Source organism: Procambarus clarkii, chromosome 30, assembly GCF_040958095.1.
Source record: "Procambarus clarkii isolate CNS0578487 chromosome 30, FALCON_Pclarkii_2.0, whole genome shotgun sequence".
Classification (NCBI taxonomy): Eukaryota; Metazoa; Arthropoda; class Malacostraca; order Decapoda; family Cambaridae; genus Procambarus; species Procambarus clarkii.
In genome coordinates, this window is record NC_091179.1 from 19,862,710 (window position 1) to 19,882,707 (window position 19,998).

At 42.9% G+C, this 19,998-nt stretch overlaps 1 protein-coding gene across 3 annotated transcripts in view; it reads right to left on the reverse strand.

Annotated features, from left to right (window-relative positions):
* The window catches only part of PCB (Pyruvate carboxylase), a 57,371-nt gene extending 38,096 nt beyond the window's left edge, over positions 1-19,275 (reverse strand). The window contains exon 1 of one of the 3 annotated variants that reach the window (XM_045753978.2): positions 19,120-19,275. The gene's annotated coding sequence lies outside the window, so the exon portion shown is untranslated. Of the gene's footprint in view, positions 1-8,591; positions 8,686-19,119 lie in introns of those variants that run through there. The other 2 variants (XM_045753979.2, XM_045753982.2) reach the window with 2 other exon arrangements.
* Positions 19,276-19,998: the final 723 nt, after the last annotated feature.

Below are 19,998 nucleotides of genomic sequence, written 5' to 3' on the forward strand. Positions count from 1 at the left end.
TAGCCTTGTTCTGCCTGTTGCGTTATCCTTCAACTATCCTAACGTTTGAATTCTTTGTCGAATCTGGCCTTAATGTTGCGGATGGAGGGGGGTGGGGGGGGTGTTCCACAGCTGTCAGGTCATTCCATTTGTTTACTACCATACAGGTACGATGGGTTTAGTGTAAATATAATATTGAAGTGAACAAGACACGTAAACACGTTTTTGCCTTACCGTTGCATGCAGTGCGCAGGAGCAACACTGAGGCAAGAACAGGCAATATGACGCAGACGCTGCTGAAGGGCGGCTGGATACATTATACAACACAAGCCTATGTGCGTACCCACACCCAGGGCCAACTACATCAATTCTACAACTACAAAAAATGAACATATAAATTCTCGGAGGAATTGAAAGGGCAGACAATGATGGATTATTTAACACAGGTGGAAGCCGAGTATCCAAATGAGTCAGAGAAGTTAGAAAACTTTTTTTCGGTGTCTGAAATGCACTAGGAAGTAACGTGAGAGGCTGACTCCGCACACGGTTTCAAATGTAGATATAATAGAGCTGGAGACGCCCAAGAATCTATACACCAGTAGATTGACGGCTGAAGCGGGACTAAGGAGCCAAAGCTCAACCCCCGCAAGCACAACTAGGCGAGTACATGGCGGCAGGCGAAAGATAATACTCTCGACCCTGAAGTTCAGCACCTTCATTGGTTAGCAGCTTCCGCGCCTCCAGAATGCATGTCCTCTATTGGACAATTATTTACTTACCTCCGGGATCATGGAAGCCGATTGGACGGCGCATGCCACACCCTCAGTGCAAATACTAACACGGGCACTAGTCATATGTACCCAAGCATATGACTATCTCCTTGGTGACACGTGACTAATACCCAACAGTGGCCACACACTACATAAGGGGGGAGGGGACAAATAAAATAAGACATTTAAAGGTGGCTTGGTTGTTGAGTTGTAACAGAGGCTCTACACAAGTTTCGGTTACTTATTATTTTTTGTATAGATACATTGTGGACCAAAGTGTGTTACTGCCTCCTCCTTAATTCATTTGTATGGATTAGCCAGAGGTGGGTGCCGGTTTGTCCCCCCCCCCCCACACCGGACACAGCATGAGGCGCAGCAACGTTGCTCGCCTTTGCAGGCGTTTGGAATATATAACTATTAATTTACGACATTTGACGACAAAATTCATATTTTGAATGAACAGCAAGTTAAAATTGATGAAAGCGTCTTTGGGGTCGACCACTGGATGGAATGAACATAGATTGAGGACGGGTTGCATTCCGAAAATGGATGTATAGTTTAGGTTTAGCGGTACTTTTACAAATTATATATGGTATAGAAAAGCGTCAGTGTCTACACAACAGCCAATTATAATTATGCTTCATTTTGCAATTTTGACAACTGTGCACATTACTTTCCAGAGAAGCAGCGAGTCATCAGAGAGCCTCTTCTCCATTTGCCACTCCGTAAAAAAAAAAAATCAGATTAGCCAGAAAGTACGAACCCAAGCAACACACTTAACCTATTTAGTTCACTACATAGAAAACATGAATATTTGCGAGCCGTTACTAATAGGTTGCATCTGCAACATCTGTTACGATAACGTAACAAACGCAGCCTAATAGTTGAGAGCACTGGTTAGAATGGATACCATACTCCTATTCGTATTAGAGCTGTACATTACGTGATGGTGAGCCAGCTGACCATGTGTATTTACGCCGATTTACCATTTGTACCTGCAGGATCGAGCCGTTAGCTCCTGGACCTCGTCTTTCTAACCGCTGGCTATCTAATGTACAGATTCTCTACCTATTGTGTTCCCTATTGTATCTACTAGATATCTTTCTCACAGGATGCAGCCCGTAGCAGCATCCGGAATCTAACCTGGGCCTTAGTACTAGGACGCTGGAGCACTGTCCGCTGGGTCGGGTGGACCTGGCCGATGTGTTAATAAAAGCTACAGTCAAGGATATGGCGGTCAAGAGACCGCCATATCCTGTTTATACCCCAACACACATCGCGTCAGTCTGATAAACAAAATACTGGTGATTATATACGTTATGATGTACTGTACATACATTTTTGTAAAATGGATATATAACACGAATGGTTTACAGGCGAGCGAAGGTTGACAGCGTGGTAACCTGGAGCGTGCCAGGTGTCCACGAGGGACATTAGTTATGGTGATTGGGGTAGAAGAGGCCCTGTCTATCTATCTACTGAATGTGGAGCCAGCGGCGCCTACCCCCAGAACTAGTGCGTGCGTGCCTACCACCGCCTCCCTGGTCACAATCAATGAGGGAGACTTTCCAACACACGCCATCTATATTTTACAGCAGCGGTGAGCAGCTGGACCAGCTGGCACGCCATCACCGCCTCGCTCACCGCCACACACCCTCCACAGTATAACTGTCTCAGTGTAGACGATGAGTCAACGTGGCTGAAGATACCATGACCAAACCACACACTACATTAATACATGTTTTAGAATAACGGTGACAAGTACAGAGATAAATTATTCTTAGTTAAAGTACAAAACTCCGTCCACAATGGTGCAGTCATCAAATTTCGTTTTTTTTTCAGCTTGCCCTAGATTCCCCTCCTCGCCCGGCACCTCTCCAACTTCCCCTAATAGTCACTCGCCAGGGCAGGTCTTCTACACAAAAATTGTTTACCCTTAGAATTTGCGCGTTAGCTGCCTATGGAAGTGGACTAGAGGCGACAGGCAGTGCCGTCTGGCAAAGCTGGACAAAGGCATCACAGCTTCCTTATGTTCACCGCAGGTGCTAACACCACAGCTATACTCTTAATGATTCAGATCAACCTAACCACGTGGTATAGCCAGCCAACTCTGACCTTCCCGTTTACTCCAACCCGGCAGAGTATATATATACACATTATATATAATGCAACAACTATCACTGATCAAAGTGTGCGGACAAAAACCACATTGAAACAAGGTACAAAGATTACATCCGGTACAGGAAGAGGGAGGCGCGCCTCTGTCTGCAATGCGGGCAGCGGGGAAGTGTTGCTAGGAGGGAAGACATGGGAGTGGCAAGGTGTGTACACACCAAGTGTATTAGTCTGCCAGTTCCCACCACGTGTACGCTCCCACACCCTCACAACTACACCTCCCATGCTTTTATATGTCATACAGCATTACATTTGTACGATTACACCTACCACACAATTATGCTAATGTTAGCACCAGTTACAGCGTCCTGCTGTACCACCATCCTCCACTCTTCCCCAAAATGCATCTTCGCATCATTTCCCCCCTCCTTATTCCCCCCGAAGGTTCCCCTCCCTATCATCCCCCACCAAACCTTCCCAGCGTCCATGTCATAATCGGTGTGGCACGTGTCACCATGTCCACGTGCTCGTGTGAATGAAGGTTGTAAGACACGTGCCAAGTTGAGCTCTAGTGTTGGTGACCTTTCACTCTAGCGAGCGAGTCTTCGCCAACGCCAGGTTGGTGGCTGCTGGTACCACTGATATAAACACTAGTCAATACCATGTGTACTTGTACCCTATGCGTGCACCAAGGTCTGAGGAAGCTCTCCAGATACTCTCAGTAAGAAGAGTGCCACAACTTACTTTATTTCAGCCACATGTAAACCCCCCCCCCCCATGTGCGCTACACACACACACACACCTGTGTGTACTTTTTCAGAGCAAACTGAGAACTCTACAGTCTTGGTCACTTGCCGTGTTACTGGAAGCCACATCTTTAAGTGTCCAACATACCTGTTAATAATGATTTAAGTCGTGTCATAATTTAGCCCAGTCAGTGAACCAACACTTTATATTGGGACTAATTATTGGTTAACACTAAAATTAAAGCCAGTCCTACTAGTTTCATTACTAGTATAAATCAACCTATTGTTGGGGAATATCCTGCTCTATACCTAACCTTCATCTACCTTGACAACGTAACTTGTTCCTGCTCTTCGCTGCAAAACCATACTACTGGTTTTCTAATACCTTTTGATACAGCGCCCACCGTTGACCTCTGAACACTTTGGTAGATTTAAGAGACTAGTGATGGCCAGATCAGACTGATCACTGTGCTTATTGCAAGACACTACCAGCTAAGCCTGTCGTAAAGAAGTAAAAGACTTCTACGTGCTGTTACTCTGATATCCCCAGCGAGGAGTGGTCCCGTGCCGGCAGTCTGGATAGCTTTAAATTGCAGTCAGCTTTCTGAACTGTTACAAGCGCCAAGAGTAAACCGACGTGAAAAACGTTCGTCAAACAATACATTGATTGTGTCCTTGTCATACAACCGAGCGAGATGCGTGTGTAGCATTATTACAGCCCTCTAGTCCTATTGAGTAGGGTCACTCGGGATCCTGTGTCGGGACTAGTGAATTAGGAGTGAAGAATGATATGCGGTCATGCCAGCGTTATACAGTAAGGAGAGTTGATAATACATCAAATATTAAATTCTCATGAACATTAAATTATCATCCAGAATTTCACATCCCCATCCCATCCAAGCCCTTCGGGCATGAAATCTGGAGACCAGCCAATCTGCTGGTCTCCATCCCTACTATGAGAGGTGTGGTCCCGTGTGGCCGCTCTTCACCCCACACTTACACGCTGTCTACCTCTTCAGCGCCTGTAGTAACAACTCCACAAGTCACCAAGTTGGCAACAACGTCAGCGAATGAACTATACCAAATGGGTACGATACAGCTGTCCAAGCTAACTCCATACACGGTTTTTACATTTAAATGCGACAAAACCGATTTGCGTTTTGTTATTAAACTACAAATATTTGAAAGGCAGAACTAGCGATGAGACTACCTTGTGAAAGCCCTTAGACGAGCGCGCCTGTGTACACTGGCACCCCAAGCCCACTGTGAAGTATTAATAACTCTTCAAGTTAGTTTTATAACGGTAGAGTATCAGCGTTGTCAAGTGTGGCGAGGATGGGGGAAGAGGCAGCCAGATCATCATTCCCAGGAAACCTTGAGCACAACGACACTTGTCGTCAGGGAAGGTGGCGAGGACGTGGGGGACGAAGAGTCGTCTCTCTCACACACCCCTTTAGTTACATGTTCTCACCTAGTTGTGCTTGCGGGGGTTAACCTCTGGCTCTTTGGTCCCGCCTCTCAACCGTCAATCAACAGGTGTACAGATTCCTGAGCCTACTGGGCTCTATCATATCTACATTTGAACCTTTATGGAGTCAGCCTCCACCACATCACTTTCTAATGCATTCCATTTACTAACTACTCTGATACTGAAAAAGTTCTTTCTAACGTCCCTGTGGCTCATTTGGGTACTCACCTTCCACCTGTGCCCCCTTGTGCGTGTACCACCCGTGTTACATAATCCATCCTTGTCTACCCTGTCAAATCCCCTGAGAATCTTGTGTAGTGATCATGTCTCCCCGAGCTCCGTCTTCCAGCGACGTGAGGTGCAGTTCCCTCAGCCTTTCTTCGTAACCAATGCCTCTAGTTCTGGGACTAACCTAGTGGCATACCTCTGAACCTTTCCTCTGAACATGTGCAGCTGCCCTGGACTATATGGCGAGGAGTACAGTGTGTCAAGAACTAGCTGCGTGACGCTAAACATCCCCACCACACAGGAAGGTTAGTTTATACAGGGCCATGTTATCAGTAGTCTGCTGCACTGGCAAAGTATTGAACAAGTATTCTTTTAAAGGTAAATACGCAGAAAGCAACAACATATGGGAGATAAATATGTTATTTCTTGATAAATGGCTACCAATTGCAATGAAATTTGATTGAACATTAATATATGGTGCATCTAAACATTTATATATGGTTCAGCACTGGCGTGACGCCGTCTAAATGATTACATTGAGCTAGCAAGCGTGTGTGTTGCACTATGGTGAAACCGTTGAATAAGACAACGTTAAGTCAGCACTAGCTTACCCAAGTAGTGTACCAACCCATAGTGAACGACTCGCCAGGAGAGGAAGTGTAGCCAGGGTTCACCGTACAGATCAGCACGGCTGTGTAGCCATCATGCTCAAGGTGCTCCTCCCAGCATTCAGGGGAGGAGACAGTGGAGACTTAAAGCAACACATTAACACTCCTAAATACCAGCATATTGTCAGCAAGCAGCAGCTGGTGGCTACAGCCATCACTTGTGTCGGTCGCTAAGCTGCCGTCACATTCCTGTACCCGGGTGACTAGTGGCCTTGCACACGGACAACCAAACCAACACCCGTACGGACAGTTCCCCTTCACTAAATACCGCATGTTATCTTGAGGTTATCTTGAGATGATTTCGGGGCTTTAGTGTCCCCGCGGCCCGGTCCTCGACCAGGCCTCCACCCCCAGGAAGCAGCCCGTGACAGCTGACTAACACCCAGGTATCTATTTTACTGCTAGGTAACAGGGGCATAGGGTGAAAGAAACTCTGCCCATTGTTTCTCGCCGACGCCTGGGATCGAATCCAGGACCACAGGATCACAAGACCAGCGCGCTGTCCGCTCGACCGACCGGCTCCCTGTTGCCAACTGCCAAATGTTGCCAACTGCTTTTCCACAATTGTGAAAAAATGTACTTAGTGTAAAATTTGAAAGATTACAACTATTTCAGCTATTTTCTAATTATGAAATACAAATTACAAATTAAAAAAAAACTTTAAAATCTTTTCATATCGTGTCATCAGAATGGCTCGAGATACGACCTATGGGACTAATTACCAGCCGTTTAATTGGCCTGTCTTAGCCCATCTCTACGGCTATCTACATCCCCCAGGTCTAGCACCCTCGCTATCCCCTCTCCCCCCCGTCCCTAACACAAGATGGGAGTCTGGCCAACACTGTCACTGACCCCTTACACTAGAAATCTGCTCCAATTTATCCTGTGCCGCCTGGGACGTATCAACCTCCCACCACCACCTCCCAACCACTATCTTACCTCTAGGTTCCTTGACCTTAAGTTATCTTAAGGTGGATGTAAGGATCACTGTCACCCTGGTCCAGTGTGACACCAGGCCGCCATGGTGGTGGTCTGCTCAACCAGGGTTTACCCGCCACTGCTACCAGTCTGACGTACAAGTTAACTGCGCGCCAGATAATTTAGACTTATCTAATGGATTCAGTCAGTAAATGATCTATGCACGTCCTCCAGGTCAGCAGTTTTCCCAGCTGTGATTGGGTGTAAGTATGAAACAATATTCCACCCTAGAGAGCAATAGTGTCTTCAGAACTATCATTAGTCTGGTATATTGTTTGAAAGGTTGAATAAACTTCATTTTCTTGCAGTTATGACAGCTACTTTATTGTGTTCTTTAAAAATAAAGGTTTTTCTACACGATTTTCTATCTGGTCCTTTTTTTTATTTCTTCGTTTTTACTGCTGAGCAGGAGCTGGAACTGGCGTTGATTGAACTTTCTTCTTTAGTCACTTGAAAGACCTCGGTGGATGTTAACGGCGTCCTTTATATTGTTTTAATTTAAAAATCCTAGTGTCATCTGGGAAGGATGATACCGTACGTGTCCTTTTCTATATGCGATATGAGCAAGATGAAAGTACTGAACAAGCCCTGGGGAGACGGCTTGTCACTGGATAATCAGGACTTTGTTCAATATTACTCTTAATTTCCTTACAAACGAAACCGCAAGATCTATTTTCTATTCACTCGGGCTGTAGGAGACTCGAACCGTGGACCTGATGGGTGTGAGGCCGAAGCTCTATCGACCGAGCTATAGTCTTAATAAGGAAACTTTCCGGCCTCACTCATGGGGTCCACTATTCGAGTCTCCTACAGCCCAGGTGAATGGAATGTTTATTTCCACGCAAGTGTGGATGGCAATTTATACATTTTCTTTTTTGTAAATTATTCCTTCCATACACGTTGTGTGCACAATGGTCACATCTGTAGAAAGCTTTCCCGAAGTATAGTGCATCGCCGTTTTATTCGTCTTTCATAGCATCTAAAGCCATGTCATAGTGATCTAGCAATTGTGAGAGACAGGAGCATCCTCCTCTAAACCTACTTAATCTATGTGACTTGCGATCTTGCTTCTTCGAACCAAGATGTTTATGATGTGTGATGTTAGTGCCATGTGTGTATAGCATCTTCTACTTTACTACCACCTTTGTGAAGTGGTGCCTATCCCCGCCGTTACAAGTGTCGAGGATGGCAACAGTATCTAGGCTTCATCTCTAATGTACTGTTTAAGGCCCGTGATGGTGATGCCATGCAATTCTTTATTAATATGGAATTTAAGAATCTGGACCATGAGTGAATGGCCATGCTGTTCATGGCTACTTTAAAGTCCAAAGGAATTAAGGTGACCAATGTTAGACATGTCAAGGTTGGGATCCCGTTCATAAATTCATTTGTGTTAATCCTCAGTGTGTTTAGAGGCTGAAGGCACCCATGATGCGTCTTTAGTGTTTCATTCGCCTTGTCATCAGTGAAAGTTGCATTCCCCCTTGCACACGTGCCCAACATTACATGTAGCCTCTCATACATTGTGGATATTCTTCCCCACAATGTAAACACTACCTCGCACATAACCTACAATTACTAGACTCATGTTTGCGCATACAGGCCCAGCATATGCGCATCAAGAATGCACAAAACTTACCTAATAACGCTGGAGACCCTCGGGCGACATGACGGCCGTCTTAGACCGGATCTTGCAACTTGAAAACTCCACAAACCGGATAAAAAAAAAAAAAAAAAAAAAAAAAACACCCCACGTCCTCAAAAACACTACCATGACAGCCCCCCCCTCCCCCCACCTAAACTCAAACCCTAATAATGTTTACGAACTACTGTGGACCCTTAAAACTATCTTAAATGCAGTTTAATCAACTACCGCATCGTCCCTCACGAGAAAGCCGTTTGCTGCAGCTGTGTCGCGTATATCCTTTTGTTTTCTCAATAGTAAAAAGTTGCTCTTCCTGACATTTGGGTTCACGAACACGGATTTACCACATTCATGTTTGTTGTCTTTAAATAATATCCAATCAGACATTTTAAGAGATGATAAACACCTTTGCCACCAGCGTTCATCACGGGGACGAGGCTGCCCTTCGGTCACACCACTAAAACTAAACTAAGGTACAAGAATCTTCCCCACATCCCTAAGCCCATGTCGATACAGTATCAAGTAAATTGTATGCTAGGAAATAACTATAAACATCACTAACATTAATTATGATGCTATATATTTGCATAAAATTGTATACAACACGATATAAACGTGAACCTTAACTTAAACCACTCACAGCCTCATACACGATAGTTTGCTCATATACCTGCAGCCTTGGTTCTCACTTACATACAAGCAATTTTTATTTGAAAGAAAATTAGTGTACTATAAAATATATTAACGTTGCTCAGAGCAAAATTTGATATTATAGGCTTATTCAAAATAAGCCTTGATGTTATAAATATTTTACCAAAATGGGCACATTTTCCAATGTGTGTCACTCCCTAAGCTCGAGACTTCACAACATTCCCATTCTCACGACTCTCCCTCAGATTATATGCTCCTTAATCCAGCCACCAGACCTCATGTTTATGACTGAAAAACCACTTTCCATACGGCCCAACTGATGTATTTTCTGTTTCGTTCACGTCCTTTGCTGGAATCATGCCTCTAAATCCACAGTGTGAATACCAGTAATAGCCAACAGAACCTAACCACCTAAGTTACACCGAACTATTCAACACATTCTAGCATAAAATATTTCCTTATGTTTGAGAAAATACAAATTTTGAGTACGCAGTAGTTTAGCAGTGATGAACGAGTCTTTGGGTTCTGCCGCCGCCTAGACGAGCCTAGCCTGAGGACAATAGATACTCTACGTTACTTCCTACACTCCCATCTCCCCCCCCCCCGCACTCCCAGCATTAGCCCCCTACTCCCCCGCACCCCAACTCCCACCACCACAACCACACACTCCTCCCCTCACGAGTGACCAGCCATGACTGGCCATCATCCTATAATCTAATGGCTAGGAGACGGCGACGTCGAATGACGCAAGACTGACGCTGCAGTTTTATTATTAGACAAAAAAAGTAACTTAAAAGCGGGGCTTCGCGGTATAATTATCTAGACGCGCCAATTGGGCCAAGCCGTCTACCCCCCCCCTCCCCTCCCAGTTCACTGTAACCCCGTCTGACTAAAATTCCCAAATAAAGTACTAAAACATCTTCATTGTTTACGTCAACACCTACCTGTTTACTTTTGTTCATTGCCATGTGGAGGTGGCATCAACAAAGTAAATCCCCACATTAAAAGGGCTTCAGTAAGGCCGTTCCCGCCTAACCCTATTTAACACCAATTTCAACGTCGTCTGTAATTTAAGTCAAATGTCTTCGTGTGTATTCCTAGGTAATCACTTTGTATGCATGGGTTTTATGTATATCGCACCAATACAACATTCAAATTTCTTACTACTGACTATAGCCAATACTATTTCACAATGAACAAAAAACCCGTCAGCGATTTTATGCTAAACAGGATCAATATAAGAACATAAGAACATAAGAACAAAGGTAACTGCAGAAGGCCTATTGGCCCACACGAGGCAGCTCCTATTCTATAACCACCCAATCCCACTCATATACTTGTCCAACCCGTGCTTGAAACAATCGAGGGACCCCACCTCCACAATGTTACGCGGCAATTGGTTCCACAAATCAACAACCCTGTTACTGAACCAGTATTTACCCAAGTCTTTCCTAAATCTAAACTTATCCAATTTATATCCATTGTTTCGTGTTCTGTCCTGTGTTGATACTTTTAATACCCTATTAATATCCCCCCGGTTATGTCCATTCATCCACTTGTAAACCTCTATCATGTCACCCCTAACTCTTCGCCTTTCCAGTGAATGCAACTTAAGCTTTGTTAATCTTTCTTCATATGAAAGATTTCTAATTTGGGGAATTAACTTAGTCATCCTACGCTGGACACGTTCAAGTGAATTTATATCCATTCTATAATATGGCGACCAAAACTGAACTGCATAATCTAAATGGGGCCTAACTAGAGCAAGATATAGCTTGAGAACCACACCAGGTGTCTTGTTACTAACGCTGCGATTAATAAATCCAAGTGTCCGATTTGCCTTATTACGAACATTTATGCATTGATCCTTTTGTTTTAAATTCTTACTAATCATAACTCCCAGATCCCTTTCGCAATCCGACTTCGCAATCACAACACCATCTAGCTCGTATCTTGTAACTCTATCATCATTACCTAACCTCAGAACTTTACATTTATCAGCATTAAACTGCATCTGCCAATCCTTTGACCATTTCAAAACCCTATCTAGATCAACTTGAAGTGATAGTGAGTCCTCCTCCGAATTAATTTCCCTACCGATTTTCGTATCATCGGCAAATTTGCAAATGTTGCTACTCAAACCTGAATCTAAATCATTTATATATATTATAAACAACAGAGGTCCCAGGACAGAGCCTTGAGGCACTCCACTTACAACATTTTCCCACTCTGACTTGATTCCATTTATACTAACTGTTTCCTTTGGTATAGCCATGCCCTAATCCAGCTTAATATAGCACCCCCAATACCATGAGACTATTTTTTTAATCAGTCTTTCATGTGGCACTGTATCAAAAGCTTTGCTAAAGTCAAGGTATACAGCATCGCAATCCTTACCACTATCAACTGCCTCAACAATGCTAGAATAAAAAGATAACAAATTTGTTAAACATGAACGGCCATTTATAAAACCATGTTGCGACTCAATTATTAATTTATGTTTTTCGGCCAATATCCGTTTTCACACATCTTATAATGCAGCAAGAGTAAAAAAAAAATATGTTCAATATTCTGAGGAACTTACGACTTGTCACAGACCTGTCACCCACCTTCAAGTACCAACCCCACCCAGGTAAAGTTGCCTACATCAACACCCTCCCATGCTAGTCACCCTCCACACCACTCCCCCCTACTGTGGTGGGTGGGGAGTGGTGTGGAGGGTGACTTAGCTCCTCGTTATCTTTAACCACACTACACAACCTCCATAGACAATGGAATATTAATCATTTCTAATACGTAGACTATTTTGCAATCTCACTCCTGCACTTTTCTCCCTATATCACAACCATTTAAGGTGAATATTTGCCTTGCCACACGTAACAAACCACGAGGCGGTATTAAACTTAAAATTAGTTTGAGAATATAACCATATATTTCCTGTTTGAACAGCAACTGGTTCATAAACACAGCTTCACAACATTTAGCTATGACTACGTGTCATTTGTTCTTAGTCGTTTGACTTTAAACACCCTACTAAGATCAAAGGTTCATGACAATTGATAAGTTGAGATGAGATAACCATTGCACATGGAAGCACCTCATGCGTAATAAATACATGTGCTGGCTGCCTATGCAATTCTTCATCTTAAATAATAACGTATTTTGAAGTTACACACCTCAACGGACAAAATACAGAGTACTATGAAGCACGAAACGTAGCGAGTCACAAACAGCGAGTTTTCTATGTGGGGGTCGGTTAGGGTGTCATACGGAGAGTACATTAACACCCACAACCAGACGCTCCTCCCTCATCCAGCAATACATCCACCCAATCATACCTGCAGTACCTGTCAAGAAAATTCCTGGGAACAATGGCACAAGCCACCGGCTTTGTCCTCACAGCGGTCACTAGAGACCGTCACAATCAGATAATCACATGCACCCAAAAATATCTTGTGTGCAAATATAAATATTGAAATAAGTTTATCAAGGTAAAATACACACAAAGGGATGAGGTACCTCATGCTATTCTCACCCCGTTTAGTACAACGTGTTCATATAGACAAACATTACCGAACATTGAGAATATAAATGTTAAATTCCTTCCACACACTACACCCCCCCCCCCTTCCACCCACGAATAGCCCAGAGGACCAATAGAGCGCCGTAGACACTGCCAAGAAATCCTTTGCTAGACAACCGGTTATGTAAGGCAGCCAGGGAGTCTGCCGTCAAAGTCTACACACACACACACGGCCAATAAACTTGTTAGTTGCTTTAGGATATGAATCTCCCCCCCCCCCCCCAACACACACAAGACAGATAACGATTAGTGTAAGGAGTTGATGAAAAAGGTACAGTACTGGTGGTCAAGTTACACTTGGTTCGGATTATGTCAACGGCATGATATGGTGGTAATTTCTTTAAGATGCTGTACAAAATTCAATCTTTGTTAGGTAGTGAATTGACTCATCGTTATTACTCTCGCTACAGTTTATTATTCACATCTGGCGCTGAAAACATCAGGAAGTGTCATTTGACCCCAACAGGTGGTTCCGTGCAAGGGATTCTTTCCGTGATTGGCATCAATGTAAACAAGTTCCTAGTTCACGATGGGTCGAGTGCATCAAGATAAGTGAAAGGGCAAAGTAGACAGATAAGATCCATCAAGAGATAACATTATCAGCATTAGAATTTCAACTTTGAACACCCACACAGCTAGACGAGATGTTTCACCCACCAGATTATGGAAGTGCGCGCGTACACAAGAACACCATATACACCTGTGTGATGGTTATGTGGAGAAGACGTATTTACTTTATCTTAAACGACATTCCTATCAGCTGGCCGAACCTAAACAATATCCAACTATAGCAACTCATACATTTATTTGTATTTACAGTAATAAAAGTTAGAGTTTAATCAATTCGTGTATCAATACAGCAGTAACTTTTTGCATATCGATATGCTTGCTGCCACTACAACCATTATTATATTTTCTACAACAGTGAAGGCAATAGCAAAGGCACATAATGGGTTCAGGAACTGAACACCCATACGCCAGAACGCCAATGTCCACCCCAACTTATGGATGACAGTTCGCGTACCTTCTAATATTCATATAAAAAGGACCTTGTACGGTTTAATGTATGTATCGACACTGTTAGAGAAACAACGTAAGTACAGTCTCTGAGCTAAGTAACTTACGTTTGCGGCGAACTCTTCATAATTTTATTTCCTTATCATAGACCACTTCCCCACCCCCCCCGCCTCCCCGTTCTTCAAGTGGGCGGTAGTGGAAAGGTTACAGTCCAACCTGTCCTATCGAATAATACAGCACAATAGTGTATTATTGTGATGTAAACGTATTACGTATTATTGTGGTATAGTCCCGGTGAATGGGACGGGTTGGGGGACGAGGACAGGTTGACGAGTTTAGCAGTTACCAGGGAGGATGTTCTTAAACAAATAGTAAAACTCAAACCAAACAAATCCCCAGGGCCGGATGAAGTGTTTGCTAGGGTGCTTAAAGAATGCAAAGAGGAGCTTTGTGACCCACTGTCAACCATATTTAATAAATCAATAGAGTCAGGCAGAGTGCCAGAGTTTTGGAAAGTTGCTAATGTGATACCAGTTTTTAAGAAAGGAGATAGATCACTTGCGTCTAACTATCGACCAATTAGCCTAACGTCTATTGTGGGAAAGTTACTCGAATCTATAATAGCAAATAAAATTCGTCTTCATCTTGAAAAACATAAATTAATAATTGAGTCGCAACATGGTTTTATAAATGGCCGTTCATGTTTAACAAATTTGTTATCTTTTTATTCTAGCATTGTTGAGGCAGTTGATAGTGGTAAGGATTGCGATGTTGTATACCTTGACTTTAGCAAAGCTTTTGATACAGTGCCACATGAAAGACTGATTAAAAAGATAGAGTCTCATGGTATTGGGGGTGCTATATTAAGCTGGATTAGGGCATGGCTATACCAAAGGAAACAGAGAGTTAGTATAAATGGAATCAAGTCAGAGTGGGAAAATGTTGTAAGTGGAGTGCCTCAAGGCTCTGTCCTGGGACCTCTGTTGTTTATAATATATATAAATGATTTAGATTCAGGTTTGAGTAGCAACATTTGCAAATTTGCCGATGATACGAAAATCGGTAGGGAAATTAATTCGGAGGAGGACTCACTATCACTTCAAGTTGATCTAGATAGGGTTTTGAAATGGTCAAAGGATTGGCAGATGCAGTTTAATGCTGATAAATGTAAAGTTCTGAGGTTAGGTAATGATGATAGAGTTACAAGATACGAGCTAGATGGTGTTGCGATTGCGAAGTCGGATTGCGAAAGGGATCTGGGAGTTATGATTAGTAAGAATTTAAAACAAAAGGATCAATGCATAAATGTTCGTAATAAGGCAAATCGGACACTTGGATTTATTAATCGCAGCGTTAGTAACAAGACACCTGGTGTGGTTCTCAAGCTATATCTTGCTCTAGTTAGGCCCCATCTAGATTATGCAGTTCAGTTTTGGTCGCCATATTATAGAATGGATATAAATTCACTTGAACGTGTCCAGCGTAGGATGACTAAGTTAATTCCCCAAATTAGAAATCTTTCATATGAAGAAAGATTAACAAAGCTTAAGTTGCATTCACTGGAAAGGCGAAGAGTTAGGGGCGACATGATAGAGGTTTACAAGTGGGTGAATGGACATAACAAGGGGGATATTAATAGGGTATTAAAAGTATCAACACAGGACAGAACACGAAACAATGGGTATAAATTGGATAAGTTTAGATTTAGGAAAGACTTGGGTAAATAATGTTCAGTAACAGGGTTGTAGATTTGTGGAACCAATTGCCGCGTAACGTGGTGGAGGTGGGGTCCCTCGATTGTTTCAAGCGCGGGTTGGACAAGTATATGAGTGGGATTGGGTGGTTATAGAATAGGAGCTGCCTCGTATGGGCCAATAGGCCTTCTGCAGTTACCTTTGTTCTTATGTTCTTATGTTCTTATGTAATGGAATACACCACATTTACTAACCTACAACTAGTAAAGGAGATATTCTACTAAAATTTCAATTCATTTTGAATTAAATATTTACACTGTGACAATAATCTCCTTCAAGAGATTGAGCCTGCTCTTCCCTCCATAATTACGTCGTCAAAATTATATAAAACGACTATGGAAGACATGTCCAACAATGACAACAACACCAGCAAGGCTTGCCAGGGTGAGCAAAACGTATGCAGCCAGCCACCTGTTCGGACTCAAACCACCAAACTACATGTTGATCGCTACCGGCTCCGCTGATTGGTCGCCGGTCTGGCTGCACCTGCACTCGCCCCCCATACTACTTGATGTCTGGGGTCGCCCCAACTTCAGACCTCAGAATGTTCAGTGCTCTCGTTGTCACCACTCCTCCCAGCTAGACGCTAGCGTGTACTGAGAGAAGTGGTGGCTTTAAGCCAATATTCCAGCACCTCCCATTTACTTTGTATTGCACTTCTTGTTATTCTGCCTTAACGTAACTTTTCATTGTGTCATTTAATAATTCTTATTATTTTGATTGATTGATTTTATTATAAGAATTTGTTTGTGCATTTTATTCATGTTTTGATTTATTTAACGTAATTAAAATTTCATTGTTAAAGTTTACTTGTGTTTTGTGTGTCTTCTCCTTACCTTACCACAGACGAAGTTCCAGTTTTTTCTATTTTTTTTATAACTATGTGACGAGGCCATACCCCTAGCCTTAAACAGCCGAACACCAACGCGTTACCGTCACAACACATTTTTGACACTTGTTATAGACCTGTCCATAATTCATTCAACTTTTCCCACTCCATCACGGTGACGAAAGGTGTGCGAGCAGTTTACTACACGTCTACATCAGCATGTAATACAAACTCCCAGGGATAGTTGGAATCAAATCTAAGCCAAGCAGTACTAACGTCAAAGTCTCGCGATTTTATTCGATGATCCATATTTTTTTATTAACACATTTAGGTACACACATTTGTGCAGCTACCCTAGACTATATGAAGGAGAGTACATTGTCAAAAAGCTAGCTCCGTAATGCTAAAAATCTCCATAGTTATGTGGTTTTTCTTGCACGACAGTATGGTGATGGCTGGAACTGCTAAAGATTTAACTTTAGCCCAGACCTACAAGGTTGGTGTATTATTAATATCTCCGATATTGTTCGAATGATACTGTTAGTCTGCAAGATTGGAAGTTCCCCAATAATATAACTAATTATACCATCCAAGTAGGGAAATCTCGAAATTTATCAGCCTATACCTTAGTCTTATCTATTCGAGTAAATTTATAAATTTACACGATTAAACAGATACTGATGCATACCGAGGTTTACTAATACGTCATTTCATACCCATATCAAGAGCGTTATCAATTCCCACATGAACTCCCAGCATCTATCAGCGATATCATACGTCACTTATCAAACCAGTATGTTCACTAGTATCTTGACATTTGCCCATATCTGTCAAGCCTCTGTAAATGCTAGCAAGTATGTGTGGATTCTCTTAAGAGATTAGAGTAAATTAGAGTAATTGTGTAGAGATTAGAGTTGATATGAAGCATTAGGCTACCTACAATTTAGTAAAGTTCCCCAGGCAACAGCTATGATTTTCGGAATATAATTGTTTAAATATTCAGTGGCTTTGTAATTCACAGGAAGACCATATATCAATTGGTAAATGTACTACAGGACAAGGCTCCCCGCCAGGATATGACCCGGGTCGGTGCACAAGAACCTCAAATTTCCAATTATGAGTACATTATAAGCGAACTCTCAATGGATGTCTAAAATATAAATTTAAAATATTTAGCAAGACCCAATACTATGTCGATTGGTTAGCAGAGAACTACATATGACTCCCTCTCTCATCCCGCGATAAAGTTGGTTAATATTCATCACTAATTACATGAATATTAAATTTTCATCATCAATGATTAAATACTGCCAACCACCAATAACTGTAGTACACCTTGATACCGTACTGACTATGATACTTTTACATAGCGTGTTGCTATGCCACAAGGATACCAATACCGCCATTAGGGTCTTCCAGGACCTGTCAGACATTTCAATGCTGGCAATATAAAAAAAAAAAGATCTACAAATTCGACGATGTTTTCAAATTCATAAGATTTTAGCCAGTGCTCTTGCAGAACAAGACGCACAAAAATGCTTTTGATATTTATACGGCTCCCTCACGGGAGATATTTTGTGAAATTGTGGTGGTTTAGAAGCCTAGCCAGCTCAGTTATTTTTAAGTGCCGGGAAGCTAATTTCATTACCACAGTGAGGCAGCTTGCAGGAGACCAACATTATCTTTAAGAATCGCCAATTTACTTAGCATCACATCAACAGCAATATCGGACCAGGGGCATGATGCGGCAACTTGCCCAAATGCATTACAGTTGTAGGTAGTTGGCTTACGGCGTTCAGGCACAGAATAGTCTTTAAAATGTCACCGTGTTGCTCTTCCTTCGTCAGCTGGGATGAGTCACGTCTCGCCAAGATTACCGCAGAGTTCCCAGCAAGTCACTTGTCAACGTCAACCCTTTAACACCGACTTCAAAGTAAACCATAATTGCTATAAGTCTTGTTTATATAATCGTTTCGAGACATACTGCCTCACTGTCAACTCTCTGAAAATGAATATCTGACCACTCGGCACATTCCTCAGCATGCTGGCTGGCACATGAAGGCTGTTGTCAGCGGCCACAAGCAGCAGGGACCAGTGTCAGCCCCACACCCGCCACGTGACCACCTCAGTCATGACAAGTCTCACTGACAGTGTCAAGGTAGACAAAGTGCCGTGACAGCACCTTGACTATAATTATAACGCCCACGCGGCCGACTAAATACAAGTGAAAGCTTTATTACCTTCCCATAATCTTTTTTCCCATTCACTGACCGAGCTGCGCCAAACTTCCCATACTGACAATATTAGGGGAAAGTGTTGCCCGTCCCAAAGCCTACCAGTTTACCAGTTTATCAGCAATCCAATAGTGTTTTATGGTAAAGTTGTCAACATAACTGGCATGTTATAGTCCGAGACACGGCAAGCTACACCTACAGCGGTCCCCCTGGGCCATACACCCGCTGTCTCTAACCCACAAACACTTCCCTAACTCCCACTTCCAGGTACCTATTTACTGTTAGGTGAAGAATCACCAATCACTAAGGAAATGTGCCCAAAAACCACCGTCCTGCCCGGGGAATCGAACCCTGTCCTTCTAGTATCCCAAGGTAAACAAACATGACAAGATACAGTCAGAGCATAAGCAGGTACAGGTGACTGTGGCAGGTGTCACACCTCCGGAGTACTCACTGGAGGGTCGTGGACCACGCTGCTGGCGAGACACGGAGCCGCGGGGGGGTGTCTGGAGGAGTGGTGAGGAGCAGAGCAAGACACGCACCTCCAGCACCGTCGTGACACGGTATGTGCGTGTCTCTCTTCTGGCTCTCACCGTCGTCTGCACCCCGCTCCCGCACTACTACCTTCTTCTGCCCTATTACCCTGTCTTTACTCTCTCCTCTAGTATTTTATGATAATATATATTATTTGTCATTATAAATTGTCTTAATTAGTTTGCACATGAACAGAGTTATTAAACAAATACATCTTGATATTTGAATTGTAGGTACGCTCAAAATATACGTTTTCTTTCTTTAATGTTTCAAAGAAAATATAAAGATTTTAAGGTAAACAATATGCTTATGAACGTTGAAGCCGATTCCTGATTCGACCACGAATTTACCTGAGGGCCACCATCTCATTAATATCCTCTACGAGGACAGGAAGCCAGTGGCTTGTCAAAGATTCCCCCCATTTGTCCTAATGAATTTATCCAGCTGAACTTGAATTGAAGCAATGTTTCGCATTTACGATTGTAGCGGGTAGGCGGTTCCATGGGATTAAATCCCTATGAAAAAGGATCTGTTTTCTGTCCTACATTGTAAATTGTTAAGCTTGAACCCGTTGCTTCTTGCATGAGTTACATCTGAGCTTTTAAAGCAGGGGGCTGGATCAATATCCTCCAAATTGTTCGGTAATACATTTTAAAAGTTTCAATGTCCCCGTGTTCCCCCTTGGCGTAGTGGTAAAACTCTCACCTGGCGCTTCGCGAGCACTTTAGCCTGGGTTAGTATCCTGGCCGGGGAGGATTGATTACGCACCAATCTTTGTAGCCTCTGTTCACCCAGCAAT